This window comes from Haemaphysalis longicornis, unplaced genomic scaffold (genome assembly GCF_048455015.1).
Source record: "Haemaphysalis longicornis isolate Haplotype H1 unplaced genomic scaffold, Haemaphysalis longicornis Haplotype H1 scaffold_1, whole genome shotgun sequence".
Classification (NCBI taxonomy): Eukaryota; Metazoa; Arthropoda; class Arachnida; order Ixodida; family Ixodidae; genus Haemaphysalis; species Haemaphysalis longicornis.
In genome coordinates this window covers 424,513,133-424,534,763 of record NW_027526203.1, presented here as the reverse complement: position 1 = coordinate 424,534,763, position 21,631 = coordinate 424,513,133, and the positions used below count along the sequence as shown (strand labels likewise).

Genomic DNA, 21,631 nt, shown 5'->3' with positions numbered 1-21,631 from the left:
ATAAGAAAATATTCTCATATGTACCACACTGCACGCGTAGCGCGCAAAAATTCAAGAAAAAGTGTCGCAAGGTGTGCTCCAGTACAAACAACTAGCGTCTCGGACCGCGCATGGCAAGTGCGCGAACCTTGTTGTGCCAAGTCGGAGTACAGGGCAACAAGAAGCAGTACATCCATGCCGCACCAGCCCCCATGTATGCCTTCAGTAGTTTTTTTTTTTTAATTACCCATTTCCCCCGTCACGATCAACGAAACACCAAAGTGAAGCAAATGCCGATGTTCGCCGGCTATATACAAAAATACCGGTCCCTGTATTTGCCCCAGCAATCAACAATATGGCGGCTAAAACAAATGCCGTTATTTGCTTCATACGCAAATTGATGAAGACTTCAATAGTTATTCCACGACGTTGACGGAAAAAAATTCAAACGATGTTTCGACGGCACCATCTTATAAAGTGTGCGGATGTTTGTGGGGCATGGCTACCACTCATTATTGCCAGAGAGCCAACAAATAAGGTCGAAAGAATGTTATTACAGCTCACGCTACATTTTCCCCTTCTCCTTTTTGAGTGGCTCTTGCTGTGTTTTGAACGTGTGTCTTAAGAAACAACGTCCCTGCCTCAATCGCGAGGTAATGGGTTTGTTCGCTGCGCCCGATCTTCGTTCGCTTAGAACGCCTTCGTCGCTTCTCTACAACATAAGCCGCCACCAGAGGCGAAGAGAGCAACCGAGTAGGCAATGCTTGCTCGGCTGCTCGGCTAGGGCGCGCAGCGCCACCTCAGACAGCCTCTTGTAACACTTCCTGCATGGACGCCGCCGCTTTTGCGCATTTAACGTTGCCCGGCACCCATGAAATCGCCCCAGTATAGGAGAAAACAAACGCCTTGGAGTGTGATATCGTGCTTGCGATATTTATCATTTCCACAATGAATATTTGCAAACACATGCTGCACCGAGTCATGCTCCGACGCCCTCGAAGTATTGCAGCACTAAATGGAAGGTGCCAATATAGGTTCGGCCGGAGTACGGGAATGAATTTGCAAGTAAAACAGCGCTGATGCGTGAGAGATTGGTTCCTGATCTATTGTAAGCACGTTATTGGTTAAACAAGTAGGGTATTTCCGCCGCTTACAAATATAATGTTTAAACGTCAAGACGTATAAGAAGCTGTCGTAACGCCCGGAGGAAAAAAAAAAAAATGTTCGCAATTTCGTCGTTGCGAGGCACCTTGTAGCTTGGATAATCGCATCGCCAAATCTCAGATTTTACATTTCCGGTGGTGGACATCACGTGCACTATTTTAAAAGCTAGAACAAATTAATTGCCTACGAATGCTAAAATGCCCCTCCTGCTTGAAACAGGTGGTGGTCACGACATAATATGTAATGCTACAATCCACTTCAATCACTGCAATCCAGCTGAAAGCAGCTGTCAATGTCGATTTTTTTTAAAATTCGGTCACCGGATAGTTGTACCTAACTCCCTGGTCCCGTGCGGGTGGACTTAACAAAAGCACACTTGATTACCAGCGTTCACAATCGTGCGTTAGTTTACGGTACAAAGAAATGATAGCACGGGGTGGGAGACCACGCCTAAATTTGCAATTATAGTGCATGGAAATCAAAGCCCCTTTCTTTAAGTTAAAACGCAAAGCTCTCACCCGTGCAACCGGAGTCAATGTCAAAGTTCACAATCCAAACTGCTTCGACAGTGCGCAATAGGACAGACGTCGGCTTCATAACGCGAGGGGCGCAGGTTCGATTCCGACCACGGAAGCGTTTCTTTTCTTGAGACGCTTGATGTGCCTTTGTGGAAAGCCATCGTGCAAGTTGGCTTTCCTGCAGTGCGTTTTGGGTCGTTAAGATTTCGACTTTAGATTTTGACTTTGGGATTTGAATGCATGGGCTTTCGACCAGAGAAAGCTTCGGGTTTAAACCACCGTTTACTTCACCCACGATCATCATCATCATCGCCAGAGAAAGTTGGCTTTCCTGCAGTGCGTTTTGGTGTCGACGGTTGCCATGACTGGGGCAAAGAAAGCTTCGCTTCAATAGCAGTGATCACACAGATGCTCGTTTAGTGCGGTTTCGTTTCCACCCTATATCAAGGGCAAGCGGCAGCAGCCCCGCAACGAAACATCCTTACGTTTGAAATATCTCCTTGCCGCGGCGCCTGTGCAGCAAAAAGGCTGCAGCAGCGTGTTCGGGGAGCACACGTGCGTACACGACCCCCGTTCTCCTGGCCGCTTGAGGCAATTTAATTACGAGCTGCCTGCGCGGTTCACGGAGGCGGACGGCTGCCGCGCGCGCGCCTGTTCACGTCCGCTGCGGCTCCTTGGTCGGCGCGCCTGTCTCTTGTTGGCGCTGATGCCGCGACGTCTGCAGGGGCTGCGCCGCTCGGGACAGAGGCGCCCGCGTGAGGTGCAGAGCGCGCGGCTTCCCAGCGCCTCGCCGACTGCCCCCCAAAATACATGGGCGTTTCGGTTCGCGAGAAGGCGGGCCGATTTTGGGCACCGCTGCTGCTGCTGCCGCCGTGTGACATCGCTCGTTAACGTCGCTGCTGCCTGCGCCGAGGAGCAACCGCGGGGCGAGGGCGGAAAGAAAATGGAAAAGGGACGGCGACATTGAGCTCGTTAGAGGGTAACACCATCGGCGGGAAACGACGCGGGGACAGTTGTAGAGAAGAAGAAAAAAACTCAGGAGACAAAAAAACGGGGGGGGGGAGGAAAGGTGAAACAAAAGAGCAGCCCCGAGCGACCGCTGTGGGAAGGGAAAGTGAAAAGGAAAGGCGAAAAGAGCGGACACAAAAGAGTCGCGGCTACGCGAGTGGCTGCCTGACAGCGCGGCTGTGCTGGCCCGCAGCCAGACGCGAACGCTGGATGCGCGTTATACAAGATAGGCGCGCATATCATTTCTGCCGCCAGAGACAGGCTTATAAACACGCCTACAGGTGTCGAAAACGCGGCGCCTCGCTCTCTCGACTCCAATATCACCCCGCCGCTTGTTTCCGAGACAATGAGGTTCGCGGGGGGCCCGTCGCCCGCCGTGCACAGCGCGCCAGCTGCTGCGGCGGCCAAAGTGACTGTTAACGGCGGAAGAAAAATGACAGCGACTTAACAGGATAAGGAAAGGGGGAAAGTGGCCTCACGGGAGGTCTCAAACACGACACACACGCATGCAGATTGCGCGCAGTGCGGTCTGTTTACCCGTTACCTCGATCAGCATTACCCACTGGGACCTTTGCTGGGACCCACAAGAAAAAGTTTACAAAGTTGCCAACGACGCAATGAGAAATTAACTGATATTACTGGCGTAGCGTGAATTCAGAAATGGTAGCCTTGCTCAACAGCTGAACAGGCAGCGACGACATTGAAACATCGCCTGCTTTTTATGTCGATTGCTGGTCACTCCGCCCTTCTATAGCTTCAGAACGCATTCTATGTGAAAAAATAGTCGATTTAAAGGTCGAAGATGAAGCGAACTAAAGCGCATTTGGAAATCTCTACCAGACCGGCGGACTTGGGGCTGGAGAAGCGTAACACATGCCTACACATATTAATCTCCTGCAAGCACCTTAAAGATCGGGTCGAAGCCATTTAGGTTGGCGAAACGCGGAAAAGTGAGCAACTCAGGACAATATTTGCAGTATTAATGACATGCAAGTATTGACGACAATGCATCGTTCCGTTGGCACCAATTAACCGTTCGATTCCTATCGGTGGTTTGCAAGTCCGCAGAGTCAAAGAAACAAGGAAGACCTATGCATTTGTCGGGATAGCGCGGGCTCAGATGCTCCAGCAGTGAAAACAAATTATTTTTTCGACAAGAACACCGAGCCATCCCGTGCCGGCGAAGCGCCACTGGCGCCTTGACTGATTTTCCTCGCTTTTCATTTATTAAGTGCTCAACTGCTAAGAAGCAGGTCTGAGGAGATGCTCAAGACGCATAGCATGAAATGCGTCTTAGTCAGAAGTAAAATATAATGTGCGCGAGCCAAATGCCAGCAAAAATGGTTGGCGAAACGTTTGGTTGTGCTCATATATCGCATATGAAGTCCTGCCGTACCTCTGGTGTTCGGGCCAGATGATATTTGGTCACATTTCACTTTTAAGAAGCACCACGAATTGTTGCTGACCGTCAACCATTATCGTCTGCTCTATGTATATAGAATTGGGGACAGGAATCACCGACAAACAAGCAGTTCTCATACACTGCTAGCATCCAAACTGCCTATTCGGAAGTATTATGCCACACAGTAGAGCAAGTAGAGTTTATTTATTTATTTATTTATTTATTTATTTATTTATTTATTTATTTATTTATTTATTTATTTATTTAAGATACCTTCATGGCCACGGGGGCATTATTGAGGGGGGTTGTTACGTAGGAAATCTCGAAAGACGCATGAAATTTCTCCATTGTTCCACACGCGCTACAAACCACTATATAGTCAAATACCACTAAAAGCCTAGTGCTTTCAATTCTATTCAATTTTGTCACAAGCAAAGGTATAAATCGCTAAAAGCACGCGGAAACGACTTTAAGGACCCTGTTGTTAAGAACTCGCAAAAGCTTAATTGGGAAAGCATGGCGCCGCTTAAACGCAAAGACCCAATTTTTGCATTTCGCAGCTTGTCAGTGTAGATGGTTAAATGGATCTCGACACGTTTTCAAGATGCTGACAAATTCGCGCAGTAGCCAGGTTACCTGTACGAGGACAGCTGAGTCGAATATCGCTTAGTTACTCAGCAGAAAGCTCACAACTCAGCTACGAGGCTTGCAAACCCTTTACAGCACCCATATTTTCCATGTTTCGTACCGCATTTGCGCGTCATCGCGAAATATCACGAATACATTGATAAATGTTCAAATTTCCCGCTGCACAATATCAGTACTGACGTCACTAGAGCGGTATTCAACACAGAGTAATCAGTGCATTAACTAAACGCCATCATTGATTATGATTATGAGGTTTAACACGCTGACGCAACACAGGCGATGAGGCGCGCCGTAGTGGAGGGCTCCGGATTAATTTCGACCACCTGGGCATCTTTAACGTCCGCCGACATCTCGAACACACGGGCGTTTTCGCTTTTCGCCTCCATCAGAAAAGCGGCCGCTGTGGCCGGGAATCGAACCCGCGTCCTCGGGCTCTAGATGCCATCATTCAAGCAGTGCTGCGTGCGTCCAAACGGAACCAGAATCCTCAGTATACCATCACACAATCATGCATATTGGCCGTGACTTTTGTGGATGGCCGCCCTTCGCACGAAGAAGTATCCGTGACGACATAAGGGCGGGGCGAGAAAGTGACTGTTCAGTCGCTCTTTCATGCGTATACGTATATTATCACTGCTTAAATTTTGTCTTAAACTCGGCATAAGTGCTATTGCAATTTTTCGAATGAAGCAAACTAGTATTTTGTCATCAGGGTCCTTTTAAAAGTTTTCCGAGGCAGGACGTTTATGAGATGCCGTGTTACGACCTGTTATCAAATACACTGTTGCAAAACACGCACGCAAATTGTCTGTTGGAAGCGTGTATGCTGCGGTGCGCAGCTTGACGAATTTCACGTGCACAGAAGCGTTTGGTGAAGCCGACTTTCCCATGCTTCCTAATTACTCTAATTACCCAAACGGAGTGAATTACCCAATTAAACAGACTTATCAAACACGAAATTTCCCTCGCGGCTTCCTTCATTTTACCTCCGCGCGCCCGCAACCCATTTCAGAAACTTGAAAGGTGTGCTCCAAGAATGGTCGCGTCGACTGCTGCAGCCAATCATACGGCTCTGGAGCGAAACACAGGGCCGCCAAAATTCAATACAAGTGCTGAGTACAGCATACGTTGGTTTTTATTCCCGTTAAAAGTTTTTGCTCGCATTGCGAAAGGCTGCTCATACAGAAGGGCGCGACTTGCTAACACCCGGCTCAACTGTATACAGGCGGAGAACTTTGTTGCGCATGCACGCAACAGATGGCGCCTCCAGTCCTAGAGTTCCTGTAGAGTTCCTGTATATAGCTCCCCGAACCAGATGCGTAAACCGGAAGTCGTATGACGTCATCAATGACGCCCGCAGACTTGGGCCGGTCATCAGCTTCGACAGCGTTGCGAACGACACGGCGAGAAAGCTAGAAATGTGCTTTGACATACGCATCGCACTAAAAAACATTCTTGCAGGAGAGATCTGTGGTGTGCGGCACTACATGAGCTCTGTAGCGTCTGCGGAGGGTGCTGCAAGACGCCTTCTTTAAATGTTGGTTATAAATGAAAAAAAGATGCTCAAGCATGCTTTATGCTGGACATGATATTTTGTTCGCAATATATCTTTCCGCATGGTGTCAGAACCACATGGCAGGGGTATACAGCGGTGCGAGCACGAACGAGACTGCATTTCAAGCAACAAATTTTATCCAGGAAGACAACAAAAAATATAAACGCACTAAGCCATATCGGGAGCAGTATGGCAAGCAATTTTAGCGTTTAAGTGTCCTCGCTTTCCGAAAACTTGAAATCATAGTAGTCGTACGTCGATAATTATTATTGCCTTTGCGAAGCGTGGACCAAACAAAATATGGTGCAACAAATCGACGAGGAAAGGTCCCAAAAGGAACACCGGGCTATATGCATTCTAAGACAATCCTTTGCTTCAGCTTCACCGCAATGCGCTCAACTAAGCAATTTTTGCAGTCAACCATAAAATTTCAGCGCATGAACGTGCCGAGCTGCAAAGTTCCCAACTCCGCTGTGGCATCACGCAATGACGTTTTGCATTACGCGCATGTCACAGCGCACATCACATTTTCGTGTGAAATGGCATGCACGTAGTGGTCAATCGAGTGCATTGCAGTGAAGTTGAACCACGATATTGCCTCAGAGTGCACAAGGCGTGCCGTAGTGCAGGGCTACGGATTAATTTAAGCTAACCGGGATTCTTCAACACGCACCGAAGTGTAATCTATACGATGGGTGATCATAACATTCGTATGCGTTTGCCATAGAATTAAGCAATGTTACTTGAGTTGGAGTTCGTCCTCCTATACTTATGCCCTCCCCCTCCCTCTCCTCTACCAGGCCACGCATTTGTGCACTGATGGCTGTATTTCCGCAGACCATCGCTGTAGAACTCATCATTCAGGAAACGCCACACTGCAGCAACAACTGCCTCGTCGTTCCGCAAAATCTTCCCGCGCAGTGGGCCATATCGTCTGCGTCTGCACCTTACACCACGCCACTATGATCGCCATAAACCTCCTCGGCATTGTGTCTCTTCAAATGAAGGAAGCAAATCACTGCTCGTGCTCCTAAAACGGCGCTGTCCCCGGTGGACAGCGCCGTTTTTATTTTTGCGCTCTAGCGGTGTTTCGCTGCACTATGTAAGACAATTTTCCGCTAAAACTTCAGGGAAGCCCGCTCGCGCATTCTGACGGCTATTGTGAAAGATTGTACCAAGTTTATGGTACCGCTAATACAATATGTGAGCGCCCCTCGTATACGCGAGCATGAATTCTCAGGTTTCGCCTCCATAAAAAAAGAAGAAGAAGAAGAAAGCAGCCATCGCATCCGGCGGCTGAATCTGCTATACGTCGTGAAAAAAATGTCAGAAAACAAAAACTCTAAAAAGGCATATAATGCGGTTGTGTGGCCAGTAATATTACATATATAGTGCTCTCGAGCGTCGAGGCCGTTAATTTTGCAGAGCACCGTTTTTGTCTGCTTCATGGCCAAGAATGGCGGTGTGTATAGAATGGGCGTTTGGCTTCCTCTGTTTACCGTAATTGTACTCTCACATTGATATATGGTGTTCTTCTGGAATGCCGCATTACATATGGTTTTCATGGATAGCACAAACAGTGGGCATACTTTATGCGCTGGAGCGACCTATACACGCGCAACTACTCCGCCAACCAGAAAGGCACCTCTTTAGAGCGGTGATGATTTTAAAGTGCCTGCGCAGTTTCCGTACAAAATGAAAGCTGCCCACGGCCTTCTATGCATTACAAAGAAGCGATGAAGCAAGCATATTAGTCTGAAAAGTGAACTGTGCGAGAAGCGCGAGTATTATGGCACACGAGCGAGCAAACCGTGCACATGTGAGGCGATAAAGCAGAAATGTGTACCCAACACTGCGAATATATATATATTATCGAACTGTACGCATATAAAGTGAGCTTGTTCTTTCTGTGTGCTGCGTTGTTTACGTTTTGTGGAAGGGTTTTCATTTCGTTGCTACCCCTCCCGGTAACAAATAGAGAAAAAATATGTCAAGTGGTGCCCTGACCATACAGAGTGCCCGTTTGTCAACACGACTTACCCGCATTAAAAACGCAATCGTGGACGTGCGTGCTTGCTTTCGGTGGTTTCTCGTGGTGCGTGCGAATTACGAGTTACCAGTTACGGGTCTGTTATCCCTTACGCAAGAAAAACAAGAGGCAGCTACAGTCAGGACAGCGGAAAATAGTAAAATTTATAGTTACTAACCCAGCGCAAGCTGGCGCATCATGAGTTAGTAAACGCTAACGCGGCTTAATGTGCAATTACTAAGAGTTTGTGCATTGTGGCCCGTTGTTACAAGCACTCTTGATTACTGATTATGGTGTGGCCCCTTTGCCTTCAAGTGAAATAGGGTGTCAAATGCAATTCATCTGTTTGATATCAATCATATATACTTAGTAAAAGAATAGACGCCGATTACAGAACGAAACTGCTCTAAAAGCTGCCTTAAAAAAAACAAGACAAGTTTTGGGTTCCTTAAAACCTTGTTTACAAGTATACCGCGTAAAGGACAGGACTTATGCATCGTTTCTTTTTTTTTTCGAATAGAATGCGATCTCTCGCGATAATTGGACCATCTATTTTATTACTAAAATAAACAAGTTGGCGTAGACAACGGGCACCAACATCGACGTTTGGGCATTTGATACGAAAAAAAAAGAACAGGTGCTACAGTGTGGTACAATCATGATAGTCTAATTATGCAGTCTTTTGCGCCGCTTAACGCAATGAACGACACTTTCTTACTGGCGCCATTCGAATCGGCTTTTGTACATTTGATAGGGAGAAAAAAAAACATGTGGTACAGTACGATTGTTGCAATCATGATAGGCGCCATTCGATTTTTTTTTCTCTTAATTATGTACACCTGCTGCTAATATTTAAAAAGTTCGTACTACTTTATACAAACACTACAGTTGGGCATGTTAAGAAAACTATTACCTTTTTTTTTCAGTGTGCGCAGTATATAAACCAGCTAACTAGTTATTCCCTTCTTCATTTGACGAAGTTTTTGTTCACATTTGTTGCACGTGTACGCCTGTGATGACTCTGTCGCCAATACGGGTAAGCGCTCATGGATGGTCGGCTGGTTTAGGCTGTGAGCCAACCGGATATTCAGTCAAACACACCATCACCTTCACGTGTACAAACTGATGTTTCAGCTCTTTTTTATACGCGGCTTCCTCACGTCTTTGCAGCGTAGGCTCTGTTGAGAGGGTCTGAAAATATCTTTGAGTAAAATTGCGCTTTGTTTTCAAAAATCTTTCAAGAGCCTGATTTTGCACTCTTCTCACATGGCGCGGCCCTCGAAAGCGAACAAAAAGCACGTAACTGAAAATTCTTATATCTCTATAAAAACGCTCAAACGAAGACAAAATGCAACCTGGATGCATGTTGAGCAATAATTTTAATGGAGGCAACTGCGAATTTTGCACTGCCTACGGAATACGGGGAGTATAGCAGCCTTATTTAATTCTTTGTTCATATATAAAGAGCAGCGAGCAGTTTTAGACGCCTAAACGTCTGTCCGGGCTCGTAGGGCAAAATGGTAGCGTATACGTAAGCGGGAGATGCCTGCATGGTATATAGAATTCCGCTTGCTGAAACATTCCTCGCAGTCTTCTACTATTGATCTATGGCAATATTCGTATGAGTTAAGGTGGATCCACAGATCTGTGAACAATCCTTGCAGGGATCTGCAGAAAAAACTGTGGCTTAGCTCAAATATCTTAAATAGGTATTCAATTCCTTAGATGAATGTCAAAATGAACATGTGTTCGTCTTTCATACTTCGTCACGTAAAGTGTTTGTAATTGCTGGGCGTTAGCAGTCTGAGAGTTATCAATCGTTTTTCTGTGCCGCTGGGCGCAAGCATATAATAAAAATAGTCGTTTTCTGCAACTTAATGAAAAAATACTAAAAAACAAGAAAAAAAATCAGAGAATACTAAAAAACAAGAAAAGAAATGAGAGGATGAGATCATCGCGCAAGACACATTCCAGCCAAGGACGTAGTAAAACGCGTTCTGTGCTGCTTCCGACGTAATAACAGACTGGCCTCAAGCCCGTTCTACATGGTGCGATTTTCCCTGCGAATTCGCAGATACGGCGCCGCTCGTGCGGCAAAACGACCGTTTTTCGTAGCTGCGGCAAAGTCCCAAATGTTTAGAACGGTCGAGCATCCCCCGCGAACGCCGCTCGTGCGGCATAGAGGGGCCGGACCTGCGGCCAATAAGAACGCAGCTAGGTGAACGTTACGGCATCTCTGGTTGCACGCTTAGCAACCAGATGGCGTTGCTTGTCTAAGCGCGGCATAAGCGCGGGCGCACCAAAACGACCAAAACAAACGCACGCGCGTTCACAACACCATGTCGCGCGCCGTTTTTAATGAGTGCTTAATCGGTGTCCGTGCAAGTTGCGTATATCACAGCAGGAACGAAGTACAAAAAAATCCAAGAAGAACCGTCCGAGGTAAACCGAGGTGTGCTAGGCACGCACAAAAAGCGAACCCAGGGTGGCTTGCTGTGTTTGTCTTCTCTGCTATGTGTGCGTATATTGCTAAATAATAGGCGATTGTTGTACAAAACCGAAGATAAACTCATATTTACTGCAATGCAGTCTGGAGAAACTTGCCCAGGAAGTAAACTAAAACCTTTTTTTTTTTTATATCACAACAAGATTTGCTCTCGGCCGGTCTGCAAACAACGTGCCTCTGAAATGCGAAAATCGCGACGTTCTCAGACCATGTAGACGACATTTCCAGGCATTGCGAACTTCGAAAGTGCGAATGTTCGATCCACCGAATTCGCAGACGAAAAACGCACCATGTAGAACGGGCTTCACAGCTGTGCGGAGCCCTCCATAATAACGGATGTACTTTTAGTTGCCGATTAGAATTAGAGGCATGGTCAGTAATATGCTGTATGTATACGCAACTTATTATGGTGTTTTCCACACTGACAGAAAAAAAAGATAGCCACTTTACCCCACTTGTTCTGACACAAATAGCTTCGATCAATGCCGCTGACTCATTGTGTATTCGTTGGACTGCTTTTGTAGAAGTCATCTCAGAAGCACTTACATTTTTGCAGAGGAGTGTTATGCTGACTTATACAGAACTCGTAACAGCATTCTACGGGTGCGGACTCGATGTCCGTTACGCTCTCAATCTAAAATCGCCAGTGGATATGAATTAAGCTATATGTGTTGACAGGAGGCAGCACATTTAGATTTGGTTTTTTCTGCTTGGAGGAGGGGACAGGGCGTCTTACTCTTCGCGACATCGGACGGAGCATCCTATGCGTTGACGGAGCAAAACTGATGCGGGAGCAACCAAGTCCTTCTACTCATTTTGATGACTTTTGATGACTTCTACTCTACTAATTTTGATGACTTTTTTCATTATTTCATCCTACATAGCCAACAACAATGACATTACATCCAGAATCTTGAATCCTGACCCAACCTATTTAGCCGACCGCAACCCAGATCGGTCGGTCACCAAATGTGGTCGAATGTTTCCCCAGTATTAACCACTGCCGCATAAATTTTAAGCGTGCACAAGACATTCATCTCCGTCTTCATCAATATTGAATTAAGTTGTTATTACTGTAGGGTTGAGGACCCTTCAGGCACAAATAAGCCGGACGCTCAAATTATGATGAATTATAATTGATGACGATATCTGTCCGTTATCGAAGCCGGCAAATTTGTAACTGTCAGCAGATCGTTTCCACGGTGACGTTTTCACTCAGTCTGCCCTGCGCTTCGAGCTTCGGTGCTGATCACAATTTTGTTTTCATCAGAGGTTCTTTTCAAATATATTGACAGCCCACTAGATACACTATGCAGTGCTTGCGCGGCCCAGCAACCACTGAAAACCTTTTAGACATGCATACACTCATTCATATCATGTATCGGCTATAATGGTCTAAACGCTGGCTGGTTCTTTTTTTAACTATACGCCCTGTATGCGTCCGTGCAATAAGATGTCCTCCTCACCGCATAAAGTCCCGCGATCGACCCTCAGATTTAACGGCCGTAATTCGAATATAGAACGAAATACACAGTTCACTTAGACGATTTCGTCGCACAATAAAGGACTCGGCGCGGTAAATATCAATGCGGAACATTTATGGTGTTTTCCATAGCCGAGGTGCTAAAACCCAAACATATTTAGTAGTTGTCTTATGTGGTGCGGCGTGAAAAGAAAACATTTGAAATTTTATATCGCTCGACGGTAAGGTCCTAAAAAACCTCAAGCGCGTCAGATGAGCTTGCATGTTGCGATTACGCTCTGTATTCCTTGCTGTCGCAGAGATAGACCACACCAGCTCATTAAATCCCCTCGCCCGACCTTTAAGGGAGCAGGGTATCCACGCATACACGAGCTTGGCGCGTGTATTACCACTATCAGGTTAGTAGTAATCACCCACAGACCGAAACAATTTGTGTGCTTCGTACACGTGACCTGGGCATGATAATAGATTTATCTAATATCTACTTACGTGTCCCCAGTTAAAAGTATGATTGATTGGAGTTAACTAGCGCTACCACAACATCTGCTTTGAAGTTCTGGTTATCTATTGCACTCTTTCAAAGTCGACACACAAGCATTTATGTGCCGCCTTTTCGTGTTCACATGAACGGCTCATCTCTTTTGCATTACAAATATACAAAACAAAAATGCTCAGACACGCGCGTCTCGTATAAGAAGGCAGAGGTCCGCTATCGTTCCAAATATTTTCAGTAAAACACATCATTATGCGCTGATCCCTTGCAAAACCAAATTTGTCATTTTCAATTTCTCACTCACAATGAATGTTGCCAACTGAGTGCTCCTTGTAAAGGTGGGACTAAGTCGCTTACACATACCGTACCATTATTTTTCATTCTCCATCCGTCTTTTACTAGTCAAACGGGCCTGAGACGAAAATGCCTCTAGATACTGATAGCACACGGCGGTAATTGTTGTAACCACGAGCAGCCCCCTGCCTCCTCACTGCCCACCTCGCACCTCCGTTCTTGCAAGGGCAGACACACGCCAGTTTAAGCGCCCCAACCTCACTCGGTAAAGCGGAGTTACGGTTGCACGGCTGAAGCAGCGCAAATTTCCATCTGATTCTGCCACGAGTTTCACCAAAATCTGGAGCTCAATCGATCAGTTACGTGCAAAGTACAGCCACGCTGTATGTACAGCTACAAATTAAACGTGCAAGACGAAGACGTTAACCAGAACGCGCGCATCTGGCGATTTGATTCGATAAGGGTTAATCAATGGTGCATATTATTTACAACAACTGAGTGCTGTCATTGCATGTGGAACAAATCTACCGGTACAGCGCTCCAACTTAACCTCTGCACATGAACCGCATACGCGACATTAAAACCTTACGGCGGGTATTTTCCTGTTCGGTTTCGTTTCTTGCATGGCTGTATACACGCACTGAACTCCTGGCAGCTTTATGCCTACTGAAGCTCGAACATACTACATTCGCCCTTCATTTCAACTTCGCCGTTTTGGGCGAAAGGCTTTGAAATGTTAAAATGCACTCGATGTCAGTCCCAAGAAAGGAGCCATTTAACTGTATTTACACGCATTATAAACCATCGGTGCTTGCAATTGAAAGTAACTTTTTCTTTTTCTGCTGGAAAACATTGGTGTACTTTCGCAGTAAAAAAAAAAAAAAAGAACAGAAAACAAACCAGCTATTGTTGGCCAGGAAGGACGCTTCGGGAGACACTTTGCGGCTGACCGGGCTTGGGGTGATTTAGAACGGTTTCACAACAATATTTACGACGCAGATCCACAACAAGGCTGTCAAAGAAGCGATGAGGTGCTCCTTTATAACTGTACCCGCTTCAAGCTTAAATAAGATAACGTCACTGAATCACCAAAGCGCAATTTAAAACCTTGTCGCAATCGGTTTAGCTGCAGCGTCGTATGGTGCACGTGCTTTGTTTGCCTTTGTGTCACGTTCCATTTAGCGAGGAGACAGACAGACACACACACACACGCACACATACAAAACAAGAATAACGGGACAAAAGCGAAACCTGCATCTCGTCGTGTACCCAATTATGTTGACAACTTGGTATTTCTCTAAAATTAAAGGCGTCACAAAGTGCCACGCACGAGCAACGCAGCCGCCAGATGGGAAGGTGAGAAATATAGAGACCTCAGTGCTTATCGGCGCAATGCGTGCGTCCCCTCCTCCCCCGCCAGTTCCCCTGACCGGAAACATTTCGCAGGCCACGCCTGCCAGGTGTCGGCGGTCGTGTTGGTGGCGCTTTTGTTTTTACATTTCTCTCTGCGGCTTTGCACTGTCGCGTATCCGCCCAGGCGGTCGGTTATAAATGAATTTCGCGCCTTTCTCACGTCGACGGGTTTGAATTCACGCTCAATATACACTCTAACACATGGCCGAAAATGTCATTGACGGGGCCTGTTTTACAATATGCGACGTTTTACAACACGTGACGTCACAAACGCCAACTTTGCTTCTCTTAACAATACTTTGGACAATTAGACAAGACTTCGTTTTAATAAGACGGTTTGTTCAACAAGACTTTGGAGTGGTGTGCACTTCGCCCGTCTTGCGATGCACCGACCCGGTGGGTGTACGCTGGCATTTCTCAGTTCTCTAGAAACATTTCAGAGAATGTGATTGATTGATTGATTGTGGGGTTTAACGCGGCGACGCAACGCAGGGGATGAGGCGCGCCGTAGTGGAGGGCTCCGGATTAATATTGACCACCTGGGGATCTTTAACGTGCGCCGAAATGTCGTACACACGGGGGTTTTTGCTTTTCGCCTCCATCAGAAAAGCGGCCGCCGCGGCCGGGAATCGAACCCGCGACCTCGTGCTCAACAGTGCAACTTTCAGAGAATGTACCGGCATGCATGCATGCACCGTGCAATAGTGGAGCTTCTAAACTTGGCCAACTAATGCCTGCGCTACACGGTGCCTTTCGATTGACAGTTGAATGCTCAGTTACAAGTTCACCCTACGTATTTCCAATGGGACACTCGATAGACAATTGGCTCAACGGCCTCCGGAAGGCCTTTGAAACGGTCGTGTAGCATAGGCATAAGACTGGTGAACGAGTCTGTAGGCCTACCCGTCCCCAAAAGTGATAGCTACTGTACGAAACATTTTGCTTGCATACGCCTGCGTGGAGATTATTGGCTCAATTTAAGTACAAGAGCTTAACGTTAAGCTCTTGGAGAAGGCTTGTATTATTGAATGGAATGCACTATGACGGGACCCCGTTTACAATAATTTCAGTCTGCCCGTCGTTTACCCATAAAGGGTTAAAGAATAAAGCACGGCGACTGGGATTCAAACCAGGGACTCTGTCAATGCGAAGCTGCCACGATAGCTCACTGATGTAGTACAGAAAATAAGACGAAATTGGCGCACTTGAAATCTAGCGACGGTGCCAGCGTCGCTTAGCAACGAAGTTCATCAGCGTCTTTCTCTCTGCTTGCTTTCGAAGCTCCCAAGTCCCTATATAAAGCTGCCGAGGCGGGCCTCAATGCAAGGAAGAAACAAAACAAAAAGAAGAAAAATATCAAGCGTGGTTCCGGCTACCGCGCCCCGGTACAAGAGATTACGAGGCCGTTTGCGATGAAACTCATTTCATGTATTTGTTTAATAGATAAACGTGGGAAGCGATTTCTAATACTAGACGCATTGCTTCAGACATTCCTCAAGAAATCTTGCGGTCTTGGAATATTCACTGGCCTTCGGTTTTGATGTTAAGCTTTGAATATTTTGACAGCACACATCATTACATGTGTATGCTATCAGAGATTGTTGACCGCCGTGACCCACGCATTTTCCTTGAACGTGCATGCGTTAATTCTATTGCCCACGTGATTCTGGGTACTTAATGTCGTCTCCAGCTATCCCTTTTTGACTAGGCGATTCTTCTCATGCTTATAGACCCGCTGCAGCGGTACAGCTCCCATAGGATATCCCACGGAGCCTCTTAATGCTTTCACCTTCCCTCATCTTACATTGCTTAAAATGTTTTAGGAGGACGGCCAACCTGTTTTCGGACTACACGCATAAACACACGTGTTTACGCCCTTCAAACAAGCATGTGTGCTGGTTGTTGTACTCTCCTCCTTCCCTACCTTAGGCGTGCTTTCCCCTCAGCTGTCGCAGGTCATTCGTGTCCATACTGAACAATTGAGAACATAAGATTTTCCTTTTCGGTAACTAGTACAACAATTTTAATGTGATATTTTGCATACATCAAGCAGACATTTGATAGAAAAAATAAATTGCTTAGCAAGACAGCATTGCACAAACATCTCGTACGGTTTGTAACTTTATCTTAAAAAGTTGCTGCCAATGGCAATGGTTACATTTACGTTCGATGCCTTTATGCAGTCGTCAGCCTAGTGGAACAATTTCTCGAGCGCTATATTAAACTCAAAGCAAGCTTTCCGTCTTAATGCTAATAAAAAAATGCAGAACAGTGACCTAACAACTTTAGAGTAATTTTCCGTGTAAGAAATGTTATGTCCTAAAATGCAGTTTGCAGTTCCAGCCATGCTTGCCGCTATAATTGCCAATGCACGTAATTTGAACTTTTTCTGACACACATTATGTATTTACAGTGTTAACAAAAGCATAAGTTTGTGATTTTCTTATATAGATATGCTTATTAGTCCCCTTGCTGTTCTCATTGGTATAAATGGAAGCGAAATTTACATACTTAGGAATACAGGCAGAACGCGTGTAGAAGAATGTCGGAAATTCAGTAGATAACATTTATCTAATTATGTCACCATCCTACAAACTCATTTTTCTTACAACGTTCCAGTAGGTCCTGTAATCACGCATGTCCAAAAGTTAACGTTATCTCCAACAGCAACATGAGACCCATATGTTGTATCAAACTGCAGCGTTCTGTACCACATACACGCATTTACGAATGCTGTTACATTCGTGAAAACATCTGCCGGAATCAGCGGATGCCGTTCATAAATGTACGGTACTATATGTGCCGAAAGCCGCCATCGTAACATCTGCGGCACACAGAACTGGCATGCGTCGATACATGTTATGAGCCGTGCGAGACGGTGATGAATGAAACTAAAGCTTTACATTGGCCTAGTGGGGTACACATTATTGCTTGAAAAACTTGGACCAAGATAGAGGACAAGCACAGCGCTTGTGGTTGTCGTCTACTTCGTCCAAGTGTTCCGCGCTGTTTTCCTAGCAATAATGAATGAAACGCTCGCATGGTCCACACACTCGCGCATGCCGCAGACAGCCAGCAAGTACACGAAAAGTGCCTATTTTCCCTATTGGACGCTGTATATGTTCGCACGTTCTTCGTACTCAGCGGGTATTTTAGGGAATTATGAGACCTTTATTATAAGGCGTATACATCCCTGCCAAGGTGCCTTTATCATGGTCGTGTTCGTTCGACATAAGCTGTTATGGACGATGGTCGCTGCCTTCATTCCACGTTAGCAAAATGAGCTCCAACCTTCCTGTATTTTCTGTTGCGAAGCCGATGTCTAACAGAATATGCGACACCGCCAACACGCTTCCTCAAACATGCGCAAATAACGTTATTTTGCCGTCTTCTGTATCATCTGAACCTCGCACCTCTAGTGGTATATAGTGTTTCAAACTCAGCGTATTAGTTATTGGTCACAAATGCTCCTTATTCGTTCCAACACAGTTTTGGCGCCTCGGAGTGAATATGTATACACGCGAGCGGTCTCACTGCATGGAGGGCTGGCCGTGGGGTAACACTTCCGCTCGCACTGTAGAATTCTCGCTGCCAACTGATGCCATTACTTAGAACGCGCGATGCGCATTATATTCGGCGCAGTGTCCACCTTGTGCATCCGCTATAATCCTCTGCCAACATTTAATATGAAGGTACGTTGATAACCTCTCTTGCGTTCAACGAGTGTAAACACACCAAGTTGAGGGCGAAACGACGATGGACATCGCATATGCCATCATTCACTGCTACTTCACGTCCTTTCCAATTGCTGACAGTGCACACGCTTTGTCTGCACTAATGTTTCCCTTATTCCATTTGATTGTTTGTCCACATGTTAAACCCAGACTTCGCTGGACATGCGCAGGGTTCCAACACGTGGCTAAAAAACTTCACCTGATGTCGGAAGGGTTAAGTAAATGAGGGCAAAATTGGAAGTGATAAAACAGTATTACGATCACGTTTAAATAAAAATTCGCCCTGAACTCTTCAACGTAGAATGGATATGATGATGTGCACACGAGAGACTCACATGAAGCTGCTAAGGGCCCGATCGATGTGCTCACGTGAGGTTGCGTACTAAGGGCACGATTTCTCGTAACTAATACGCGCCTGGAAATGGGGTCACGTTCCCACCGTTTTAGCTATGCACGTGTTGTCACGCATGCGAAAGGACAACGTTCAACTTTCCTGTCGGGTGCCATGGCACGACGGTGTTGCACAATGTAGAATTTAAGGCGAGAACCCTTGTACGAGTCTGGCTCAAAGCTCCATCCCTCCGCATCCTCTCTTTCCCAACGAAGAATGGGGATTGCAGCTATGCATCTAAGATAGCTGTATATGGGGGGATATGTAGCTGAATGTACACACTTTCGGGATAAATTTCATATAAATAAGGTATACGTTGTCAAACCTGTTCGAAAGGTATGCTCCCTTCGGTTTGGTTAGCCGTGTGAGCATCGTTCCAGTTCTTGCGAATTTCCCAATATTTGGTAACGTGCTGCGCGAGGCTCTGTTGAGAGTTCATTATGTATGCGGCGGTGCAAACGTGCGGTGTGCATGGTTACTGGGTCTTTCATCTATAGGCATACGCTTGAAAATTGAGGACAAGCCGTCGTGTTGTGGATGCTATAGAAGCGCAGCCGGAATGGCCCATAAACCAGTATTCATCGTGCCGAGCGCCCCGATAGCAGATGCCACGTTAAACAACACGTAGTTAATCGGAATAGCATGTAAACAACGCGTGTACTTTGTTTTCTACTTCTTGTAGCAGTCATTAGCATGTTTCGATGTTGCCGGGCACCGGTATGTAGTACATCATAGACCTGATCACTCCCCACAAATTTTGTTGTTAGATGATAAATGAGCGAACAAGTTACATTCATTTGACCATATAGGAGCAGGGCTAGTTTGTATTATACACAGCTGACAGTACACTACATAGGATCGTAGTTTAGAGTTCGCGCCCATAGGCGTAACGAAATATTGGCGACACAGCGGCTAGCTTTGCTTCGCGTAGCTGATAGCTAATCTTAGAAGACCACACGAGGCTACATGAGACGCGAGGCAGCGGAAGGTTAGCGAATCTTAGCGGCACAGGATTACGCGCTTCGTTTCACGTAACACTGAAACCACAATCTCTCCCAGCCCGTTCCATCCCCACCCTGGGGGGTGCGGAGGGAACGGCATGCCCACAATAAACACCTGCGTATAATTCACTGCAGTTGTCAGCGACTACAAGTAACAAGCTCTGTTGCACAGCGGCCCTCTGCCTTGACAGAGGGGCACTCGAAATAACTGCCGCTTGCACAAGCTCGGAACGTTGTGACACCGCGCGGCGCTGCTTGGACGCCGACCAGCCACAGCTGGCACGGTGACACGCCGAGCGCGCTGAACGCGTTTCGAGGCAAGCGGCGGCAACAGGCTTCGAAGCGGCCCGCCGCCGGGTACACGGGGCGGCCGAAGCAGCGCGAGCACTCCATCGCACGCCACGATGGCGCGGTACACACAGTTGGGCGGCCGCATACGCACTGCTATTTTGGGCGACCGAAATAGCAGCGTGTAGGCGGCTGCTGCTGGCCACGTGGAGGATGCCGCCGCGAGCACTGGGAGGACGCTGGGAGGACGCCACGCTGGGAGCGCCTACCTGGCAGTTCCGGCGACGCTGGCCGCGGTCTGCGCCGCGGGCTCCCGTTCAGGCAGTGGGCAATCCAGGGGGGGCCATGGCTGTCGTCTCGAGTCGGTCTGGCACACGCGTGCACACGCCACACGCACGCGCACGTCGGCAGAGAACGCGGCCGCTGGACGCGCTGAGCAGTCTCCCGATCTCGTCTGGCGACGCGGCCTCGCTCCCTCTCCCCTGCGGCCAGTTCCCGGCCGAGCCGCGGGGCGGCGGCGCGGTGCGGCGGCGGGCCAATGGGAGTGCGCGGGCGCGCGGCGCAACCAGCGGCGCAGGCCTCCGCGCCGCTCAACTCCGCCTCGCCGGCGGCCCCTGCCCGCGCTTTGTGCGCCCAACTCCGCCTCGTCCTCCACGCCCGCCCGCCGCCGCCGCCGCACAGTTGGCGTCGGCCGCTGTGTAACTATTAACCCGGCACTAGTCTGGCAAGTAATAATAATACAAGGGGCCGGCCCTGCAGCAGCCCCGCCGGCGGAGGGTCCCCGGCGAGAGAGGGCAACAAATTAGCATGGCTGTCGACAAGCCGCGCCAACATCGGTACCCAGTTGTCAAAAACCGATCCTGGCTGTCCTCCTCCTCGGAGGCTCCTTTTTGTTGCTGCCTCCCCGGTTAAACAGCATGCGCCGCCAACCGCCGACAGGCTCTCCGGCGACCTGTGTTCGGGGGCCCCCTTTTCTTTTTCTCCCGGGGGGCTCGAGCCCCCGTCCTGGGGTTTGCTCCCCGCCGCCCTGTTTATCCCGCGCATGGGCAAATACCAGCAGCGACGCCGCCTTTGTGTGCCCTCGGTCCCGCGGTACATGCGGCCGCCGCCGCGCTATGCGCGCCTGCCCCCCCGACAAAGATAACTCGGCTCGTCTACACGGGGCCCGCGCCCTGTGTACACTGTGACCGAGCCCGGGACCGTCGCCTCATTGTCGCACCACCCTTCGCCCCCCTCCCCGGCCCAGCGCGGAAACCAGATGCCGGGCTCGCTTGCATGTGTTCGCCGCTTCCCGCGGGCGCCGCATGAAAGGCAACATGGCATGAATTGGCTGTCTCCGCCTCCGTGGTTTCCGCTTCGCATTCAGCTTACGTCAGGCTTCGCTGGCCCCTTAAGCGAACGCTTTTCTCTGCTGCCGGCGCTGGTTTCGCGAAACGGCGGAGACGGTTACGGCCGAATACGCGCGTCTCCGTCCCTATTTAGTGTTCAGCCCGACACGTCTGGCGTTTCAGCGCACTTTATGGTCAGCTCCCTTCAGCGACGATTTCGGTATTGGAGCGGGAATCCGCTACTTGAAAGCGCGGCAAGAGATGAGGAACCCTGTACAGAGCCATTCGCATCCGGAAATCAATCCGTTACAATACCCCCTCGTGTGTCCTGACCTTTGTTACGTAAATGGTGAGCCCAGCATGCTAAAAATGGGTTGGTAATTTTTCTCACTACTTA

The 21,631-nt window shown here is 47.9% G+C and overlaps 1 protein-coding gene across 1 annotated transcript in view; it reads right to left on the bottom strand.

The window, feature by feature from the left end:
- Positions 1-20,489, bottom strand: part of LOC144155679 (uncharacterized) — a 150,138-nt gene extending 129,649 nt beyond the window's left edge. Inside the window, exon 1 of the mRNA XM_077687275.1 lies at positions 20,176-20,489. The gene's annotated coding sequence lies outside the window, so the exon portion shown is untranslated. The remainder of the gene's footprint in view (positions 1-20,175) is intronic.
- Positions 20,490-21,631: the final 1,142 nt, after the last annotated feature.